We start from the raw sequence: 21,666 nt of genomic DNA on the forward strand, positions 1-21,666 counted from the left end.
ATCATGCTACAGAAACACAATACTCAAGGAAGCAAGCATGTAACACTTAGCTCTCATATCATGCTCCTTCCACTTGTCCAAAGTATCATGTTCCTCTTGTGTGGCCTCTGGAGGTAAGGGACCAGGAACATTTGAATATAGAACATATCCTATATGTTCAAGGTTCAGGACAAGTTTCAAATTTCTTAGCCAATCAGACAGATTAGGTCCTGTCAACCTGTTGTGATCAAGTATGCTTGCAAGGATATTGGATGGTGGTGGTTGTTTTGTGCTCATTTTTATCAGAAAATTAATTGCAGAAAATAACCAGATTAATTAGTAAATGTATCATGTAATTAACCAAAATGATTATGGTCTTTTAATCAAATTGGTCCTCCCACTAACTTAGCGAATCCTACACTTCCAAAGTAGAAAACGGAAATCCTAGTTAGATGGATTTCTAGTGGGTGATTGAATTCTTATAATTCTATTGATCATCCTCAGGTACATCCATTATTGGAATTACAATAAACTATAAGTGAGCAACTCCTTGCCCATCACATCTCATGTGAGGTTCAATCCTTTTACTAGCCCCTAATGCTCAAAATCTCAGGTACATCCAATATTGACTTATCTTGCATTAGTTAAGTTGATCCCATTGAGCCAGTAATTATGCAAATAATTTTAATGTCCTCGGTACATCCAATATTGGCCACCAAACCATTTACATATTTACAACATCTCATGCTTAACAATTATTCTTAAGAAAATCTCTTAAATTAATTGCATCTCATGCAACTATTTAAAATTTCTTAAAATAATTGCCCCAATGGAGGGCTTATGTTATAATTACTTTAATTATAGCATTTCCAACTTAATCATTTGTTTGGAAGATTTTATAGCCATCCTAATTACTATTAAGGTCTCACTTTGCACATTATCCATTTAGCATGCATATATCATATAATTGCATACATTCCCATACATCTCATGCATTCATGGATAAGCGATAAATATGGTATGATCATGGACTTTCTAAGGGATTCAATTCGAGCCACCAAGAATTGAATCGGGCATTCTAGGTGCATTTCATTCATTCATTTTACAAGAGTTGCTGAAGGAGTACATAATCAACACTTGATATTGAATTCCTCCCACTGGTCCCACCAATGCTCTTGACCTCCTTGAACTTCTTGCAATCCAATATTACATAGTAATCCTTGGCATACCAAGCGAATTTACAAGAACTTAAATAAATGAAATTACAACCCAAAAATATTACAAACTTAATAATACATGCCCAAAATAAATTAAAATAAATTAATTAATTTACAATCCCAAAGAAACATAAAAGAAATAAATCCAATCACATTGGTCTTTTATAGTCCATGATCATCCATCATGCATATCACTATTTAACAATTAAATAAAACATACATTCTTAAATTAAATTGAATATCTCATATTCAACTTAAAATTCCAGATTTGAATATGATTCAAATAAATTTAAAAATTTAGATTTGAATCTCATTCAAACAAATTTAAAAATTCAGATTTAAATCACATTCAAACAACTTCAAAAATTCAGATTTGAATCACATTCAAACATTTTTTAAAAAATCAGATTTGAATCACATTCAAATATTTTTTAAAAAATCAGATCTGAATTTTATTGAATCAATTTTAAAAAATCAGATTTAAATATGATTCAAACAACCTTAAAAATTCAGATTTGAATCACATTCAAATAACTTTTAAAATTCAGATTTGAATCACATTCAAACATTTTTTAAAATTCTGATTTGAATCATAATTTAATTGTGTGATTAAAACAACTAATTAAACACTTTAATTAGTCAAAGAATAGGCCTTAGATCATACAACAATTGCAGAATTAAAAGCCAAACCTTGAATCACCCATGGAACCATTGTTGCCGCCACCAATGGTGGCTTCTCCATGTGTGACGCCACATCTCATGATCCAACCAGCAATGAATCTCTTGATCTCATGATCAAACACACAATTAAATTATATAATCAACAATCTAAATGGCAAATATAGTGGCTCTGATACCAATTGAAGGCAGGCGTGAAAAACACAAGATTATACCATTGAATTCAAAAATTTTCACCTAGGGTCACAAGCACCATGCAAGATTTATTTTTATCTATTTGATTTCAATGATAAAAAACATATTAAAACTCTTTTAATATGTTTTTGGATCTGTATTTGCCATTTAAGATTTTAAAATTAATCAGATTAATTTTAGAACCCTAGATTAAATCAAGAACGATTACACTAACCTCTTGATGTGCTGCAGCGTGTCTGCGCCTTTGAGATTCGTCTTCAGGACACGGATGTTGTCCCTTTAGCTTGTCCACACCAAGAACACCTATGGCAGCCCTTGAACAGCTTCTAAAGCCTTTTCTATTAATTATAAATTCAAGTTCTGCCTTTTAAGAGATTAGAGATGCAAACAGGACATTAGAAACAATTTCTAGTGTTCTTAATTCAAGAGATTGATGGCTAATCTCTTTGAATTGATGAGAGATGAAGAGAAATAGCTGGAGAGGCTCAAAGTGGCGTGACATATGAGAGGAGAGGCTGCTGGTTGTGTTTTCTTTTCATAACCCCACTTAAATAGCTAGGTTAACACATTAAACCCTAGCCACATGTCACCTTTTGATTAGCTCTAGGTTTAAGTGACCCAATCACATTGTGCCAAGTGTCAAACCTATATTTAATCTTGATTTTAATCATCTCACATGATTAAAAATATTTGTAAGCTTATGTGTTATGCCATGTGTCACCATCTCATGGTGCCACGTGTCACACCGCAAAATGACCAAAATGCCCACGTGTCTTAATTTTGAGTTCTTAACCCAAAATAATTATTTTCTTTTTCTAATTAATTTATATCAAATATAAATTAATTAATTAATCTCTATTAATTAATTTCTCATCAATTAAATTCATATTTAAACACTTTAAATATAAATTTAATTAATACTACACATCCAATAATCTAGATTTGGTTTCAAGTCATGCTAGGGACTTTGCAATTTTATTGCAAACCAAATCTATTTAATTAATCAATTAAACTCTTTAATTAATTAATTAAATCATATTTAAATAGGTGATAACTTGTGTATGTGTGTGACTTACTAGGCTCATCACTAATTGGCAATGAGACATGATATCAACTCTTAATATCATCAGAACTCTTTCTTACCATAAATGATTTCTCTAAATCATTTTATGAACCTCATAGACCATGGTTAACACCTAGCATAGCATGCCATGGCCACCCAATTAGTAATAAGATTTACCTTAAATGAACCTATAATCATATGTTACCATGCACTAGAATCTCTACATTACAAAATCCCAACTCAAGTGGAGTCATGGTTTATGTCAAACTCCATTTGCTATGTATATTATATTCTCTTTTAATGCTAGTTATTGTTTAAAAGATTTTTCTCATCGAAACTCTTTTACGAATAAATCTATCTGTCTGGCAGGAACTTGAAACATCAAGAACAATTAAATGAACATAGGATTTTATCTCTATTTACTTAGAGGCAGATTCCTTCTTGATCAACACCTACCTCCATATATAACTAGCAGAGCCAACACATGCCCATATACCCATACATAGTACAAGTATGAAAGCGTTATCAAACTCAAACTACCTATATACAAGATAACTGTGCTATCTCAGTCTAAAGATTATATGCACTGATATGATTTATGACAAAACATTGACAAGAGTAAACTCCATGTGCTTGTCATAAGTGTCACTGGTTCGGCCTACTTATCATTTATAAGTGCCTATCATGTTTGTTATATGGCATGAGACTCACCATTCCATCTTATTTATATCTCATATAAATAACTTGGGAACAAACATGAATACAATCTTTCTGGATAAGTCATGTCCTTATTATGAAGTATCCTCGATTGTGAACCTATTTATGATACTTTGTGCTAGAAATATTGTCACTCATATTCTTAACAACTTAAGAATAATATTTCTAACAAAATATCAATGGACCTTTTCTATTACACATAAATATATTATGTAAACGGAAAAGTGGAAATGCCTTTTATTATTAAAAATATGTACTAGATACATACTAAATGATATGCTCTAGGGCATACTACTAACACTTAACCACTATGCAACCTTTACATTTCACCGTTATATGCAGAGCCTTAGTGTGCGTTAAGCCTGTAGGGTCTATCTCTTCTTCTGAGATAGTGACAAAACTGGATGCCTGAATTTGCCCCACTATCTTTTCGAACTGCCCGGGTGTGATGTCGGGGTTCACGAAGGCCTGATCCAGAATTTTCTGCAGGGCATGACGGTGCACCTCTGAGCTCAGAATTAGGGATAGTAGTGAAATTCGAGCAGGTGTCTTTCTTAATTGTTCCACCACATCGTACTCACTTTGCTTCATTATTTGAAGCAACAGTTCTTCCTGTTCTTTTGGTTCCATCGGTTCTTCTTTCTCTGCTTTCTCAGCCTCCTCTTCTGTATTTTCTCGTGGCTCTCCCATTTTTACTTTCCCTCTCTTCTTTTCACTTTCTTCATACCCGTAACATCTCCCACTTCGGGTTATAAACTCAACTTCTTGCTCAAGTGGGGAGGATCTTGTGGTAGTGACGGGCTGGGGGTTTGATTGGGGAGTAGCCTTGCTAGAAGGTCCGGCGTAAGTCATCTTGAAGTGCTCATGAGGAGTAAAACACGGTTTAGGAGGTGCTGAGGGTGAAGCGAGGCTAGGAGCCGGTGTATTGCTCAATGCTCCTTGGGTGAAGACTTGGAAATTATAGTTCCAAGGTACAGCATGGGTGTTCGTGACTGGGAGCTGGGACGGGGTTCGGATAATTGTTACTGGTGGTGACAATACCGGGGGTGAGAAGGTGATTCAGTGATTGGAGGTGGAGGTATTTTGGCCGAATCGAGCTGTGTTTACTCCGCCCTCCATCTTCGACCTTGCTTGGCATCTCAGAACTTTGAGGGACAGTAAGTTCTGGACCTCTTATTTGAACTCCCCACAATTTCGCAGCTCATGGTCAGCCGCTCTCCCATGATAGGAGCATCCCACATTATCTTCAGGCTCTGTCATTTTGGGGTGGAGGTAACCTTCCCTCACTGCCATTGTCAAAATTTCCTCAAAGTGAGGAATCAGTTGATCTACTTTCAGGGTTGACCCTTTTCCTTTCGAATCTATCATATTTACGCTATTACCCATACTATGATTGGGCAATGGGTTTGAGGTAACATTGGGGAGGGAACCATTCCCTTCAATTTTCAACCACCCATTTCTGATTAAAGCGTGCACCCTTCCCCTGAGTGCTCCGCAATTATCGGTCGAGTGCCCTTACGCCCTCCATGATACTCACACCGGGCACTAGCATCATACCACATGGGATATGGTGACTGAATTGGGTCAAGGGGAAGCGACGAGGTATCGGTATATTTCACTAAGTGGCAGGGGAAAAGGTGGATCAGGATTTCTTTGTGGCCTCAAGTTATTTTGAGGTGGTCTGGGTTGAGTGTGTTGAGGAGGTGGTCTGGGCTGGTAAGTTGTCGGTGGCGGATACTGTGGACGTGGGTGAGGATAATTTGGGAAAGGGGGTGGAATGTTTGCAATGGTTTGGCCATGAAGGGGAGGATATGGCCGGTAGTTATTTGGAGGTAATGAAGATTGGGTGTTCTGTCGGGTGATGGAATGCACATCACCCTCTTTCTTCTTGCCAAAACCTGCAGTTTTCTTTGCAGGATTCTCAGTCAACTCCTGCAGTTGTCCCATCCTAAGATTAGCTTTTATCCTCTCGCCAGCTTGGATAATGTCTGAGAAGCTGTTGGAGGTATTTCCAATCATTAAATTGAAATACGGCGCCTTCAAGGTCTCAATGAACAAAGAACATAGTTCATTATCAGTAACTGGAGGATATACTTCTGCCGCTTTCTCTCTCCACCTTTGGGCATATTCCTTGAAGCTTTCCCTTTCTCTCTGCACCAGGTTTTGGAGGTCTCTCCTTATGGGGGCAACATCATAGTTGAATTTATACTGCTTTAAGAAGGCATTGGCCAAATCTTTCCAGGAGCGCAATTTGCTCCTGTCCAACTGAATGCACCATCTTAGGGCTGCCCCAGAGAGACTCTCGTGGAAGAAGTGGACTAGAAGTCTGTCGTCTTCGGTCAGGGCGGACATTTTGGCAATATAGGTGGCCAAGTGAATGCGAGGGACTGAGTTCCCAGTGTATTTATCAAAGTCTGAGATTTTGAACTTGGGTGGCACCACCACATCTGGCACCAATCTCAATGACGCCACATCGACTGAACCATACATGTTCAGTCCCTCTATTGCTCTTAATCTCTCTTCTAGAGCGGACAGCTTCTCATTTTCTCTTGTTTTATTTTCTCCTCCGACTGTATGAAATACTCCCCCAGTCGGGAGATGAGGGGTGGAATGAACCGGAGGGATCAGTATTGAAGGGTATGGCTCAGCATTTGGGACAGTCAGGTAATGGGAGAAAGGTGGGTCATTATTCAGGGGAGCCGGATTGACGGTGATTGTCAGATCCGGGATAGGTGGCTGAAAGGTGAAAGAGGTTGAAGCCTGATGAGGATCAATCATTGTAGGAGGTAGGGGAGGTACTGGTAAGTTAGGCTCTGAGGCAGGCTTATTATGGGACATTTCCCTCATTAGTCTCATGAGCTCTGAGACATGGTCTTTCAGCTCGGACATTTGTCCTTGCAGGTTCTGGACTTGTTCCTAGTCTTCTATTATCTTCTTTGTTCGTGATCGTGTTAAGTACACTCGTCTTGATTGAACCGCTTGTTTGGTCAGACTGGCTTTGCTTGAAGCAATGTTGATTTTCTGTAAGGAGTAAAAGAAATTTAATGAATTTCAAATTTTGTAAAAAAAATTTAAAGGTCCTGGTTTGGACAAAGGATACTGCGGCATCTAAGAGCCAAAAATGAAATATGCAGAAGGATAATTGCATCAATTTTATCATGGCATCGTTCCATAGTCCGACAGTGAATGACTAGATTGAACATGCCTCTATGGTACCTGTCCATATGGCGCATCCAACTTTTCTTATAATCCTAACGAGGGGGTACCTACGGGAGTCATACTATTCATTCACAATTTTGCTAAACAGTGGCCCAAAGTTGTTCCATTAATCGAATAATTCATACATGGAATTCTTTACATTGGCCTAGGCTCACGAAGGTTCTTTATAATGTAATGAGATTTCCTGAGATATTCATAAAGCCTTTCTTCTTGTCTGGTGGGGTTGAATATCTTCAGGGCATATTTGGATTCAGGTAAGAGTTCTTGTTTCCCTTGTGCTATCATTCTCTCCAGCTGGTGAACATTTTCTTTTAGCTCTTGATAGAGAGTGGCTTGTCTTTCTTTCTCCTTCCTTTCTTTAGCACATTCTCTCAAGATATCATTGATAAGCTGTGCTTGCTCCTTTATTTCAAGCTTCTTCTTTTTTTGCTTCTTGTTTACGTTCTTCCATGAGTATTCCTTGGTATTTTCTACTTTCTCTTGGAGCTTCCTATTCTGTACTTCTGCTTCTGTTATTGTAACTTGGAGAGATATCTTTTCCTTTTTCCACCGCATTCCTTGTTCCTCAAACTCTACGCTTTCGACCATTGCTTCTTCCCTTAGCCTTCTTACTTTTCTTTTGAGGATCCGCTACTGGTCCTCCAACTGTCTTATTCGTTCTTGTAATCGCCGACTTTCGGTATCTTCCTTTTGTAGGGAGTCGGCCAAACAAGTGCTAGCTTCTTCTGAAAGGATGTCTCGACGGGGGTCGCTACCTCCGAATTTGGTCGGATCTGTAGTTAGGTGTCCTTGTTCCCTGCCAGCTCTCCATTTAAGGTAATCGCTCGTGGCACTCGGACCTTTAGGCGACCTTTCTACCATAGTGATATTTTCTCAGGATCTGCAAGCTATTTTCAATTCTTCCTCATTATTGAGCTCATGGTAGAAATGACCTCAGTGGTATTCTTCAATGTCGATTATGGACTGGGTTGAGCCGAACTGTGTCATTACTAATGCTGGACTGTAACTCGTGTATCCGGTCACTCCGATTAGGGATACTGATTGATTACCCCCCGTGCTGAACAAAATGGGTTGACCTGACATCCGCAATTTCCTCCAACAGTAGTCGTGACTATTGAAGTTCAGAATCCGTTCTTGCTACTGCAACTCATCCTTTGGGCTGATTACTAATCTGGTCATCTTCTCGATAAGAGGCTGGTCAAGGTACCAAGTCAATCCTTTTGTCTCTATAAGACACATGTGACTGATGATCCAGAGGTACAACAATTGAGAACAACATTTGATGGACCCCTTGCCTTGTTGTCGACAGTAAGTAAGAGTCAATAAAGTCTCTGCAAGAATTGCTGGTATTGGGTTGACCTTCTGTTTTTCTACTGCCCAGAATATCTCCGCAACGCTGCGGGTTATAATTCCCGGAGGCCCAGGGAACAAGATTAGGCCATAGATCCCCAAAGCAAGTGCCAATTAAGCTTGATCCCATTGTTCATCCTGGATGTATCGATCCAACCACTTCTTGAGGTAAGTCCAATACCATCCATGCGTGTTTCCTTTGACAGTTTCTCTCGCCTTTGCCTCTTCCAGGGGAATCCCCAACATGTGTGCGAATCATTTCCAGGTCTGCCTATGCTCAAGGTGTAGGTAGATCCGATTCTGCACCGCATAAGAAATTTCTAACAATGCATGATATTCTTCCATAGTGGGGGTAGTATCGATAGCGTTAAAGGAGAACACCCCATACTTGGGATTCCAAACTGATAGCATAGCCTATAATGTCGAAGTTTGGACTTTGACTCATATCAGGATCGCGATCCTCCCATATTTTTCTTCAAATTATGCCTTGACATGATCGGGAAGCAACCTCCAACTACTAGATAAACCCTCGAGACAACTACCTTTGACTTCGACTTTGCTTAGGTCCAACAGAGGTAACAAGTTGGCATCTACCCTGGTGACATCACTTCGTGGGGGTACTGAACCATGAGGCGATTTGGACCATGGTTTAGCATGCTGTTTTGGTCTAGGAATTTCTTCTGCTGACTGACTCGAGGATGCCATGTTAAAAGTGATACTTATTCTTCTACAGACCTTAATTCGAGGATGCGTGTGGAGAAAACTTGTTAGCAAGATAAATTCAGGTAATTTTGAATTATACTGTTTGCAGGGTGACACCTACACATTTATCAAAGTAGGAAAGTGTGTAGGCCCTCCTAACAGTATGATCCAAGATTACCCTCAAAATAAGAACATAAGAAAACATAAACAGGATAGGGTGAGAGCAAGTATGTCCCTTTTGTCCTAAAATATGGAGAATCCTAGTACCGGGTGGGTGCTACCTAATTGGATAGTTCTATCTTATGAGGTAGTTTGCTACGGCTTCCAGCTATTGTGATAGTTTAGCTCAAGGTCTAATTTTCTAAAAGCCACAGGTTCCCAGACTACCCCTACTGCAAACAGTAGAGCTCCATTCTACCCCCATGATGCTGATGGGAAAGTTCCACGGGTATCACAGTAAATAGAACGAGTTTCAATTTGAGCAGAAGCCTTCACGAATAGTAGCGGGGTAAAACCCACGGGTACCGCTACATGACTCCTCCTACTTTCCTAGAGAGTGAGAAAGCCCGGGTATAGGGCTGAATTGTGTGAGGACATCGAGTGAGTGTTCAGTGTGTGAAGGGACACCTTCACCTCTTCCCAGTATGGGGCAGTTTTTCCTGTTTCCCTTTTTTTAGACGGAGAGTGCTGCAGGGGATAAGACAATCAAGACAAGCAAAATGGTTAGTAAAAATAACAATAATTAACATATGTAATATTGTGAACTAAGCCCACCTAACTACGGTTGGATCGTAAAATTAAATCTTCTTTTGGACCTCTGAACTGGGGTTTTTAAAAAAATATCCCCAGCGGAGTTGCCAAGCTGTCGCAAGGTATTTTGCGGCCACCTGGACGAACACTCACCGAAGTGGGAAAGAGTGAAGAGTCGCCACTTTAATTTTGAGGGAAATTAAAGGAAACCATTTGTGAAAATAAATTAAAAGAAACCACTTCAAAGACAGAGATTCTAGGTTCGGGGTCCATATACGGGCGGGGAAGGTGTTAGGCACCCCGTCTCGTCCCTCTATGAGGGCAAGCAGATTTAATATTATGCTATTCATAAATCAAAATCAATAGTTTGGGGGGGGGGGGGGGGTTGGTTTAGGATAAAGATGTTAATCCCTTTGATAAAAGGGAGCATTTAACTTTTCACTATTTTTCGGGTTACCCAGATACATAAGTAAATGAGACGACCTTAGTGAATTGATGTCGCGTAGCGATTTTCATTCATGGCATTACTTTGCATATTTGTTAAAATTTGATTTGAGAATCTGATAAGAACTCTCCTCCGACCTCTTTATTTATTAAAATTTGATCTAAGAATCGAACAAGAACTCTCCTCCGATCTCTGTATATTTGAGAATCGGATAAGAACTCTCATCCGATCTCTGTATATTTGATTTGATAATTGGATAAGAATTCTCCTCCGATTTCTTTTAAATATTTATTAAAAATTTTGATTGAGAAACGGATAAGAACTCTCCTTCGATCTCTTTTACATATTTATTAAAATTTTTGATTGAGGATCGGATAAGAACTCTCCTCCGATCTCTTTTAAATATTTATTAAAATTTTTTATTGAGAATCGGATAAGAACTCTCCTCCGATCTCTTTTAAATATTTATTAAAATTTTTCACTGAGAATCGGATAAGAACTCTCCTCCGATCTCTTTTTGTTTGAATGAGAGCCGGGTAGGGACTTTTCCGACCTCTTAAAACTTGATTACAATTACTTATCATAAGAACCTAAGACTTGGCTTCCGAAGACACCGGGAACCCGAACAAGGTTTCTCTTAACCCATTGGTACCTTATAGCTAAGGAAAGGATGCTAGACTGAATTTTTCGATCTCCTTTGTGATCGCCTTACTAGCACTTTTGGTGGGGGATGTCCGATCCCTTCTGTTCACTAGTCGGGGACTCGATCTTACCTCGATCCTCCACTGTACCAAATTATTTCCTGAGCTAGTCTAGTGGTTCGACTTCATAATTTTCTTCTGATTTATTATCCAAACTTTTATTATTTTGAAGAAACTTTCGTGTTGAGATACAGCTACCAACATTTCACCAAACTACCTATGTTACTCGAGACCAAAACACCTACATTTGAAGGTAATAAAGGCTAAAGAAAAAAAAGTAAATGATAGGAGCGGATGAACAAAAAGTAAAATCAAGAGGATAACCACCTTTGTGGGGTTTTTAACATGACATAAACTTGGCAAAAATTACGGACATGAATACAAAGAAAATGCATAAAATAAAATGAGCACTTGATAAAGCAGCGATATAGACACTCACCTGTAGGGAGTCAAATCTATAGAACTAACTATGGAGTCACAAAATATGGTAGAGCTATGCGCTGATAGCCTAGGGACTAATGTTCGCCTTGGAATGAAGAGTACCAAGTTAAAATGCAGTCAAATCGAAATGACAACAACTAAGTTTGAATGAGATTGAGCGTGGAAAATGAAAGTGGAAATGAAGACATAACTGAAACTAAGAGATGGTAGAGAGTTTCAGTATTCAATACCCCTTCAAAGAAAATACTTTAGAAAACTAGTTTCTGAAGTTTTTCTATTTTTGAAAGCTTAAAAATAGCAGAGTAGCAAAACTGAATTAAGTTTCAGAGTCTTTCCACTATAGTCACCACCCTTTTCTTCGTTCTCCCCTCTTTCAATAGTTTTCATGCAGGCATTTATAGGGAACGGGTGTTCCCAATGAAGGGTCAGGATTTTCTTTGAGGGAAATGGAAGGTTTGGATTTTAAAGGACATGATCTGATGCTTGGGAATTAAAGAGAATCAAATGAACGACTGAGATCCTTTTCTGAATATTTGTCCTTTCTCTTTTCTAATCTGACGGCTCAAAATTTCTTGTCAAGGGCGATCCGAGGGCTGGGAATAAAAGACGCCGGTCTTGTTGCCTTCTTCTTTGATCCAAGGGCTTCGGGCTTATCCTTACAAGTAAGATCAATGGTGGAGATCGAGATGTACAGGACTATCATGACACGTCCTGGCGCTTGTTAGTAATGTGGGCGATTCTGCAAATGACGCGTGCGGTGGAGATTTGATCTCGTATGCAACGCTTTAACTACCTTGGCTCTGATTATGACGATGGTTATTGGAAGTTGTCTTATTCTCTTTGCTTTCTGATCTCCCCTCCCTTCTGATCTTTCTAATACGATCCTTTTTCGATCTCTCGTGCCGGCCCCCCTCTCCCGATCTTTCCCACTCCAAAGTCTTCTCCTTTATCTGGGCTGGTTCAGTCAAAGCATTTATTCCTTCGATTTCTGAGGTATCCGCGTCATTTTTTGCTGGCAATAAATGCTCATACCTTCTATATATATATATACCTTCAATGAGACATTCTTCTGCATTTCACTTTCTCCTCCCGCTTCTCACTTTTCCTGTTCTAGCCGCTCCGGCAATGATCCCGGCCATGGCGACTGCTTCTGATCTTTTTCCGACTGTTTACTTTATTTATCGATTGAAAGTTTACGACACTGGTCATCGGAAAACTACGATGGCCATATTTGATGACAGTGAGAGAACCGGACTAATGTACCGATCCAGATCGAGAATATCGCTCGTGTCAATGTCGAGTCGGTCGACCGATATAATCGGCGAACTAATTTCGGGTGAGAAGATTGCTAATTTCCCTCCTATTATTGGTGACTGCCCTTCAAAGTTCATTTGGCTTCTCACCACATTGGGTGTCCCGACAGCGGCTCGGTTCCGAGCGATAACATTGACGATGACCTCTCTTATCCTCATGAAAGTCATAGCCCCCCCATCTGAGTTGTACATCTATCCGATGTCGATGGCCGGTCTCCTAATCAAACACATCTTTTGATTCAGCCACGAGACTAGGCTTTGACATAGGCCTTCACTAGATAGGATGTATTGCCGATCTCTAGAGATCGCCCATATGATGTAATCTGACCTTTAATGTAATTCGATCTCTTGGGGATCGCCCAAATGATGTAATCTAACCTTTTGGAAATGAAATTTTATTTTGACAATTATCATTTTATTATTATTGCATTGGTTATTTTTCGATCTCTGATGTGTTTATCCGATCAATTCCTAACTGAATAGCCCTTAGCCGATCCGAAACTCTAAACATCGACCTCAATCTGCCGGTTTTTAACAAGCCGACCTCCCTTTATTTAATTATGAAGTTTCCGGGATATTCGTGAGACGTGTCAGAAAAAGCTGGCGAACCCCGCTAACCGATGCGCCGCTTGGGACACTGTGAGCATTAAATGCTCAGATGGGTATAAATAGGGGATGGGTCAGCCAGTTGCTACCTTATGTCATTTTCAGCCTCTCGCGAGCGATTCCAAAATTCTCTCGTTTTCTTCAAGTTCTTCCAACACCGATCACACTCCGGTAAGGGTTTGATCTTTCTTTTAGTTTAAATTTTCTCTTTTCTTTGAAAATGAGCGGCGCCGAGGGTCAGAGAGCGGCGAGCCCCCCTTCCATTCACGTCTCGTGGTGATCAGATGAAGTTGAAGTGGTCGGACCAAGCGGATGATCCGAACCTCCTACAACCTCCTTTCCAGCCCGGGGTCAAGTGGCACCCTCGAGGCAAACGCATTCTTCAGGAAGAGAAAACCTTCCCATGGACGAGCTATCGTCAATCCTTCAAGAAATCGATCTGCAGTAATTCAGCCAAGAACATAACCTTCGGACCGATTCATACGAACTTATCAGGTGTCATGGCGATCTCCAAGCCGATCACTTCTTCGAAGAAAATGATATGATCATGGTATACGAAGAGCAATTAAAAGCCGGGCTATGGTTCCCTCTTGATAACTTCTTCAAGGAAGTTTTGAAATTCCACTAAGTATGCATAGCCCAAGTACACTCAAACTCATGGCAGATCCTGGTAGCCTTCAGAGGTCTTTGCCGAGCTAATGGACTCAGTCCTACAACGAAGGTGTTCGCCGAACTACATAGGCTAACTCGTCGAAAGGATGATGAGTACTAGTTCTTTCAGGCAGAACCGCATTGTGGGCTCTTTACCGACCTACCCTCCTCCCTGAAGAATTGGAAGAATTGCTTCTTCATTCTGAGGAGCAAGATTCTGAACGGTTTTGAGGGTTTCCCATGTAGCTGGCTGCATCTGGGCCCCTCACTTTCGAAGCGCATCACCCTGAATAGGGAAGAGGGCATAATGGTGATGGAGCTGAAAGATCAGGCGGCCACTCAGAAGTTCTCCTATTTAGATGTGGTGACAGCCGAACTGCATCATTGGATAATGCAACTAGTTACCGACGAAGAACGCGAGCTTCAGCTCTCTGACCTCGGCCTCGGTACTTTCTATATCTCTAATCTTTGGGCCTCAGCGAACTCACTGACTTATCCTTTGTGCAGGTATGGCGAGCGGCGAGGCTTCCAAGGAGAGCCAAAAGCAGAAGAGAGAGGTCTCCAGAAAGGTGCGGGAGATGAAATGCACCGAGGCTTCTCAGACGCCCAGGCATGATCCAACGGAGATGCAAGGAGGATCGTCCCGACCCTCAGGACCGCCGGTTCCTGAAATAGAAGAGGTTCGGTCTCCCCCCCCCCCCCCCCCGACATGAAGAGCCTCCACCATCTCCACCCGTTGCTTCGAGTGCGGAAGGGGGTCTTTCTCTACCCACTTCGAGGACCCTTTCCCACAGCGCTTAGGTCCTAATCCACTCCCTGGAGAAGAACCGAACTGTTCAGGAGAATCCGGGTCTGGCTAAGGTTTTGGGGGCCTCCATCTGCCTTCAAGAGGATCGGAATAGGCTGACCCCGAATAGTCTTGATGATATCCTGACCTAGACTATGAGCCTAAGCGTGGAGAGTTTGCTGAACCAACACATTATTCGGGAGAAGGCTCACCGTTTGAGGCAGGAGATCAAGAAGGTGGGTTAGGAAGCAACTTCCCTCCGATCCCAACTTTCATCCGCCCAAAACTACATAGCTGAAATTGAGGGGCGGATGAAATTCTACGAGGATAAACTGGCCGAGCAAGCTCATGTTCTTGAAGAGGTTCGGGCGCTCTGAGCTGCTGATGTCGTTCGCCTCACTGACGAACTCAAGGCAAAAGAAGAAGAGGCAGTGACAATGGAGGCTGGTGCTTATGTGAACGCTCATGGGGACCTTTTGACCGAGCTCAAAAAGCGTTATCTCGAAGTGGACTTTTCCTGGATGGTGGACCTGGCTCCCCAAGATGAAGAGGATAGCGAGGAGGAGGCTGAAGGTGATAGAACGGGTGAACAAAATGTAGAACAGGCTGGGGGTGATCCTCTAGCTGAGTGACTTGTATATATTTTAATTTGAAATGAAATGTAGTTCTTTTTTTTTGTTCAATGACTGGATGAGATCGGAAAGTATCTAACTTGCACAAATGCCTAATTGTCTGAACATATTAGAATAACTTGAAAGCAATTATTTAATCTATGTGTGAGAGATAGGTAAAACATTGTAAACATGAGATCGGCCTAAATCGAGAATAAGCACTGAACAGAACTTAAGATTATTAAAATTGGAAACCTGATCTGAACACTTAAGATCGGAAGCACCATTAAGCCGGATTAAAACCTTAACTTTATTGAACATATCTACAATATTTATGAAAGGGGGATCGGATGGCATGAAGACCTAATGTTGGTTAAATTTCGTTTGACGAGAGATTGGATGTGTGATCGACTGGCAAAGAGACTTGGTAATTGATTTGAGAGATCGGTAAGGATTTAAATGATATGGAGACTTTGTATTCGTTTGGTTCCTTTTGAAGAGAGATCGAAAATGTGATTGACTAGCAAATAGAGATCGAAAATGAATGGAGACTTGGTGCTGGGGCTTGATTTCAAAATCTATTGATTTTTTGGGGGTCGGCCAAAATATAGTGTCAACAGTATGTGTGTGACTTACTAGGCTCATCACTAATTGGCAATGAGACATGATTTCAACTCTTAATATCATAAGAACTCTTTCTTACCATAAATGATTTCTTTAAATCATTTTATGCACCTCATTGACCATGGTTAATACCTAGCATAGCATGCCATGGTCACCTAATTAGTAATAAGGTTTACCTTAAATGAACCTATAATCATATGTTACCATGCACTAGAATCTCTCTGTTACAAAATCCCAATTTGAGCTGGAGTCATGGTTTATGTCAAACCCCATTTGCTATGAATATTATATTGTCTTTTAATTCCAGTTCTTGATTAAAAAGATTTTCTCATCAGAAACTCTTCTCTGATTAAATCTATCTGTCCTGGCTAGGAACTTGAAACATCAAGAATAATTAAATGAACATATGATTTTATCCCTACTTACTTAGGGTAATAGATTCCATCTTGATCAACACCTACCTCCATATATAACTAGTAGGAGCCAACACATGCCCATATACCCGTACATAGTACAAATATGAAAACAACATCAAACTCAAACCACTTATATACAAGATAACTGTGCTATCTCAGGTCTAAAGATTATATGTACTAATATGATTTATTACAATGCATTGACAAGAGTAAACGCCATGTGCTTGTCATAAGTGTCATTGGTTCGACCTAATTATCATGTATAAGTGCCTATCATGTTTGTTATATGGCATGAGACTCACCATTCCATCTTATTTACATCTCATATAAATAACTTGGGAACAAACATGATTACAATCTTTCTGGATAAGTCATGTCCTTATTGTGAAGCATCCTCGATTGTGAACTAATTTATGATACTTTGTGCTAGAAATACTATCACTCATATTTTTAACAACTTAGGAATAGAATTTCTAACAAAATATCAATGGACCTTTTCTATAACACATAAATATATTATGTAAACAGAAAAGTGAAAATGCCTTTTATTAATAAAACATGTACAAGATACAAACTAAATGATATGCTCTAGGGCATACTACTAACAATCTCTCATTAGCACTAGAGCCATTCATTATAATATCTTAGACCCATCTTCTCAATATGTCAGTCCAACTATGCTTGTGACAAAGGCTTAGTGAATGGATCAGCTGGATTTTTCAGCTAATGCTATTTTCTACATGGCTATATCGCCTGGCCCAACTATCTCTCTGATAATGTAATAACGCCTTTCTATGTTTTTGGATTTCTAGTGAGACCGGAGTTCCTTATATCCAAACGACTTCTTTTGCAACATCTAATGTAGCAATATACTCGGCCTATGTAAAGGAATCTATAGTCGTACTCTGTTTGGAACTCTTCCAACTGACTGCACCTCCATTGCACATGAACACATATCCAGAGGTAGACATTCTATCATCGATATCTGATTGGAAATCAGAACCAGTATAACCATCCAATTGCAAGTAACCATCTCTAGAAATTAAGAATAAATCCTTAGTTCTTCTCAGTACTTAAGGATATTCTTGACAGCTATCCAGTGTTCCAAACCTAGATTGGATTAATACTTGCTACTCAAACTAACAGCATATGTGATATCCGGCCTAGTACACAGCATTGCATGCATCAAACTTCCAATAGCTGAAGCATATGGAATCCTGGCCATTTTATCTCTTTCTTTAGGTGTCTTTGGAGACATCTCTTTAGAAAGGTGGATATCATGTCTCACTGGTAACAATCATCTCTTGGAATCAAGCATGTTAAACCTCTTTAACACCTTTTCTAAATATAGACTTTGGGATAAACCAATTATTCTTTTCGCTTTATCTCTATAGATGCGAATCCCAAAAGTATAGGTTGCCTCCCCTAAGTCTTTCATTGAGAATGTATTTGACAGCCATACCTTTATAGTTGTCAACATACCTGTGTCATTACCTATCAACAGAATATTATCCACATATAAGGTAAGCAAAGTGATAGCACTATCACTAACCTTCTTATATACACATGGTTCATCCTCATTTTTGATAAAACCAAATGACTTAATTGCTTTATCAAAACGGATCTTCCATCTCTTCGAAGCTTGTTTTAACCCATAAATGGATCGCTTTGGCTTGCGCACTTTAGAACCATCTTGGGATTCAAAACCCCTAGATTGTTCCATGAAAATGTTTTCTTCAATGTATTCATTGAGAAAAGTTGTTTTGACATCCATCTGCCAAATTTCATAATCATAGTATGCAGCTATTGCTAATAGAATCCTAATTGATTTAAGCATGGCATTAGGCGAGAAAGTCTCCTCATAATCGATTCCTTGCGTTTAGCGAAACCCTTTCGCTACTTGTAACACCCCTATTTGTATAGCCTGGTATATTTCACTGTTCCGGTGACCGGTGTCGGTCCGGACAATTAAGGGGATTAGAACCATACTTAAGACAACTAGAGAAACCATAAACACAAATAATTAGTAATGTTCAATTAGTTAAGTATAAATAAGAAAAACAAAACATAAGAAGTTAAACGAGCCGAGAGTCACAGCGATGGGTGACCTCCTCGGGAACGACTGCGAAGTCGTTTTAAACTCAAATTTCGAACCATAAAATGTGATGCTGCGGTCCTTAGGACCCTTATGAACACAGTGGAAAGAGAAAATCACAAAAAAGAACTGTTAAGCCAGTCAAATAATTAGGTCAGGGAGCCGAAAGAAATATGGAATTATTTGCAAACCGGGATGAACCGGCGAAGGGCAATTTGGTCAATTGACCCCGAGAGCTGACTCCTGACCTAACTGTCAAATAAAATCGGAGAAAAGAAAATTTTGGAATCGAAAATTAAATTAAAGAACTATAGAAAAATATGAAAAAAAAGAAAAATATGAAAAAAGTAAAAAGGGTAGTGACATCATCAAGGTGACATCACCTATGGGGTCATAAATAATTTTCATTTACTTAATATTTTGACTAAGTCAACTAAAGGTTAAATATCCAAAATAAAGAAACAAAAATCATTTTTGCTTCTTCTTCTTCTTGCTAGCCGAAACTCCTTCTCTCCCTCCTCCATGAATTTAAACCATTAAAGAGTTATTCAACCTTGAATAACTTAATGTTCTTTCATTAAAATTAACCCTAAATCCTAGAAAACTTCTAAATCATCATAGAGAGGAAGAATAGAGGAAAGAAGAGTTAAAGATAGGGTTTTGAAGTTTTAAGAGAGGTTAGTATGTTAACTTGTTACTTTCCATTTTAAATGCATAATTAGTTGTTGAGATGAGCTTAGAACTAATGAAATGAAATAAAAATATGGGGGAAGGACCATTACTGAATTTTCGGCCAGCTTGAAGGGGAGTATGATTTGCACGAATTTAATGGGTTTGAATGAATTTATGGACCTCCCTTAGTTGAGTGATTATGGTTGAGAACTTTGAAATTTGCTAATGGTAATTAAGTAGTGAGATTAGGGTTTGAAACCTAGGGTTTGAGGCAAAAATTTGGAGAAATGAATAAATGGTGTCTTTGACCTATTGTGAAGTGAAAAATGGTCAATTGTGACCAAATGAGTTGTGTTGGAATGGTTGGAATGGAAGCTAAATTTGGAGGTTGTATGGTCATGCTGCTGGCAGCATGACCAAGTCAACTTTGAAGGACCAAAACTAAAATTTTACAAGTCCAATTGATATGGCACCAATTGGGGATGAAAATAGACATAAAATGACACAATTTTCATTTAGGAACCATGCCCAAAAAGTGATCAAAACTTAGTGAACCAATTGACCAAAGTTGAATAAGAGCAGTCTGCCACTGTACAAACTGACCAAATGAACAGTATTTGTTCATTTGGTCATAACTCGAGCTAGGCAAGTCAAAATGACTTCAAATTTTACCAGAGGTTATATGAGATATAGACCTAAAACTTTCATGAAGAACACAAGTCCAAATTCTGCCAGCAACCAAGCCATTTGGCCACCCCAAGTTGGTGACTCAAATCTGCCAGCACCAAAATTTGCCCAGAAAATCTGGGTTGTGTCCAATCCGGCAGCCCTAGTTCAAATGGCCATAACTTGAGCTACAAAACTCCAATTGGGGTGATTCAAAAATGAGAATAAACTTAAGACAACAAAGAACATTTTCTATGAAGAAAGGTTTGCCAAATTCCAACAGTAGATTGACCAATGGAACAGTGCAACTTGGAGCACCAAAATTGAAAATTTGACAATTTGGCCAAAAGGACTTAAGCTTTGAGAAAATGACCAAAACCAACAAATTTAATGACCAAAATGTGGTATGTGGGTGAAGTTGGAGTTCTCATACCTATTAAGCCTTAAAAAAGTCAACAATTTGACTTGAATAGTATAGTGAATAGTAACCCGAAACACAAAAACTTGGAGAACGTCGAAGTTAGCGCAATAAAGCTAGTTAAAAGTGAAGTGAAATTTATTTTTGGATTTATGCTAAGTTATGGTACTGAAACACTGTGAAATTGTGTGTTTCAGCTGAAAAAGACTTGGAAGCTCTGAGAGACTGAGTCAAGGCCTAGAGGCGACTCACGTCAGGTCTGTGCACAGTAATTTTTATTTGAATATATGATTCTTGAAAATTTGATTTTTTTTGAGCTAGTTACGAATTATGTTGCCATTTATGATTGTGAATATGACTTTGAAAGCTTACCAGATTTCCAATAAATTATTTGCATAAATTGTTTTGAATTGATTTTATGTTCACACTTAGCATGACAGTACCACATTATTCCTCCTCCATTTATGGGGTTGAGATCATTTATTTACCTCCCTCTCTGGCTTGCCAATTGAGGTTGAGATCGGATGAGTACTCATTAGCTAGCTAGCCACCTCCCTCATTGATTTCGATTAATGGGTTTGTAGATTGCTTTGTCGTGGTGTACAACACGGCATTGATCGAAAATTTTGTGTCATGGCTTAAGTTGTGTATGACTTTGGCAACACTGTGTTTATGAAATTGTTTGACTAAAATGTGTTATTATGAGCTTTGATAATTTGAGAAATATTTAAATTATGTTTCACCAATGAATGATTTATGTATTGCATTTTAAATTTTTATTGTGCACCACTGAGTATTTTTATACTCAGAGATAGCTTATTTTGCTGTCGCAGATAAGAGCAAGGAGAAAGCAGCAGAGTGAGCTGCTATCGAATTGTGGACCACATCGATCATTTTGTAAGGGTATTATTTTATACCCTTTGTAGTTAATTTTGATGTAAATATAATAATGTTGTATGTATCAATGTAAGTTGAGCAGTTGTAAATAAATTGTAATAATATTATTTTGGATTTCCTTCTGTAAATTTAATATTTATACATGTGAATTTCGTGTTTTATGCCTCGTGAATGAAGTATTAAATATTTTGAGATGATGAATTTTGATTTGTATTGTGGAATTACTTTAAAGTGATTTGAATTGAGATGATTGAGATTTATTGGAGGTTGGGAGTTGTGAAAATTTTTTGGAAGTGTTTTTCTCAGGTATTTGAAGAACGGTTTTCTCCAAATACAAACGGAACTCTGTCAAAATTTTTATAAAATTTGCGGCAAAATTTAAATGGACAAAAATTTTTACTAGTATTTATACTTTGAATAAATGGTTTTTAATTCCTACCAAAATGCTCACCA

Source organism: Hevea brasiliensis, chromosome 5 (genome assembly GCF_030052815.1).
Source record: "Hevea brasiliensis isolate MT/VB/25A 57/8 chromosome 5, ASM3005281v1, whole genome shotgun sequence".
Lineage (NCBI taxonomy): Eukaryota > Viridiplantae > Streptophyta > Magnoliopsida > Malpighiales > Euphorbiaceae > Hevea > Hevea brasiliensis.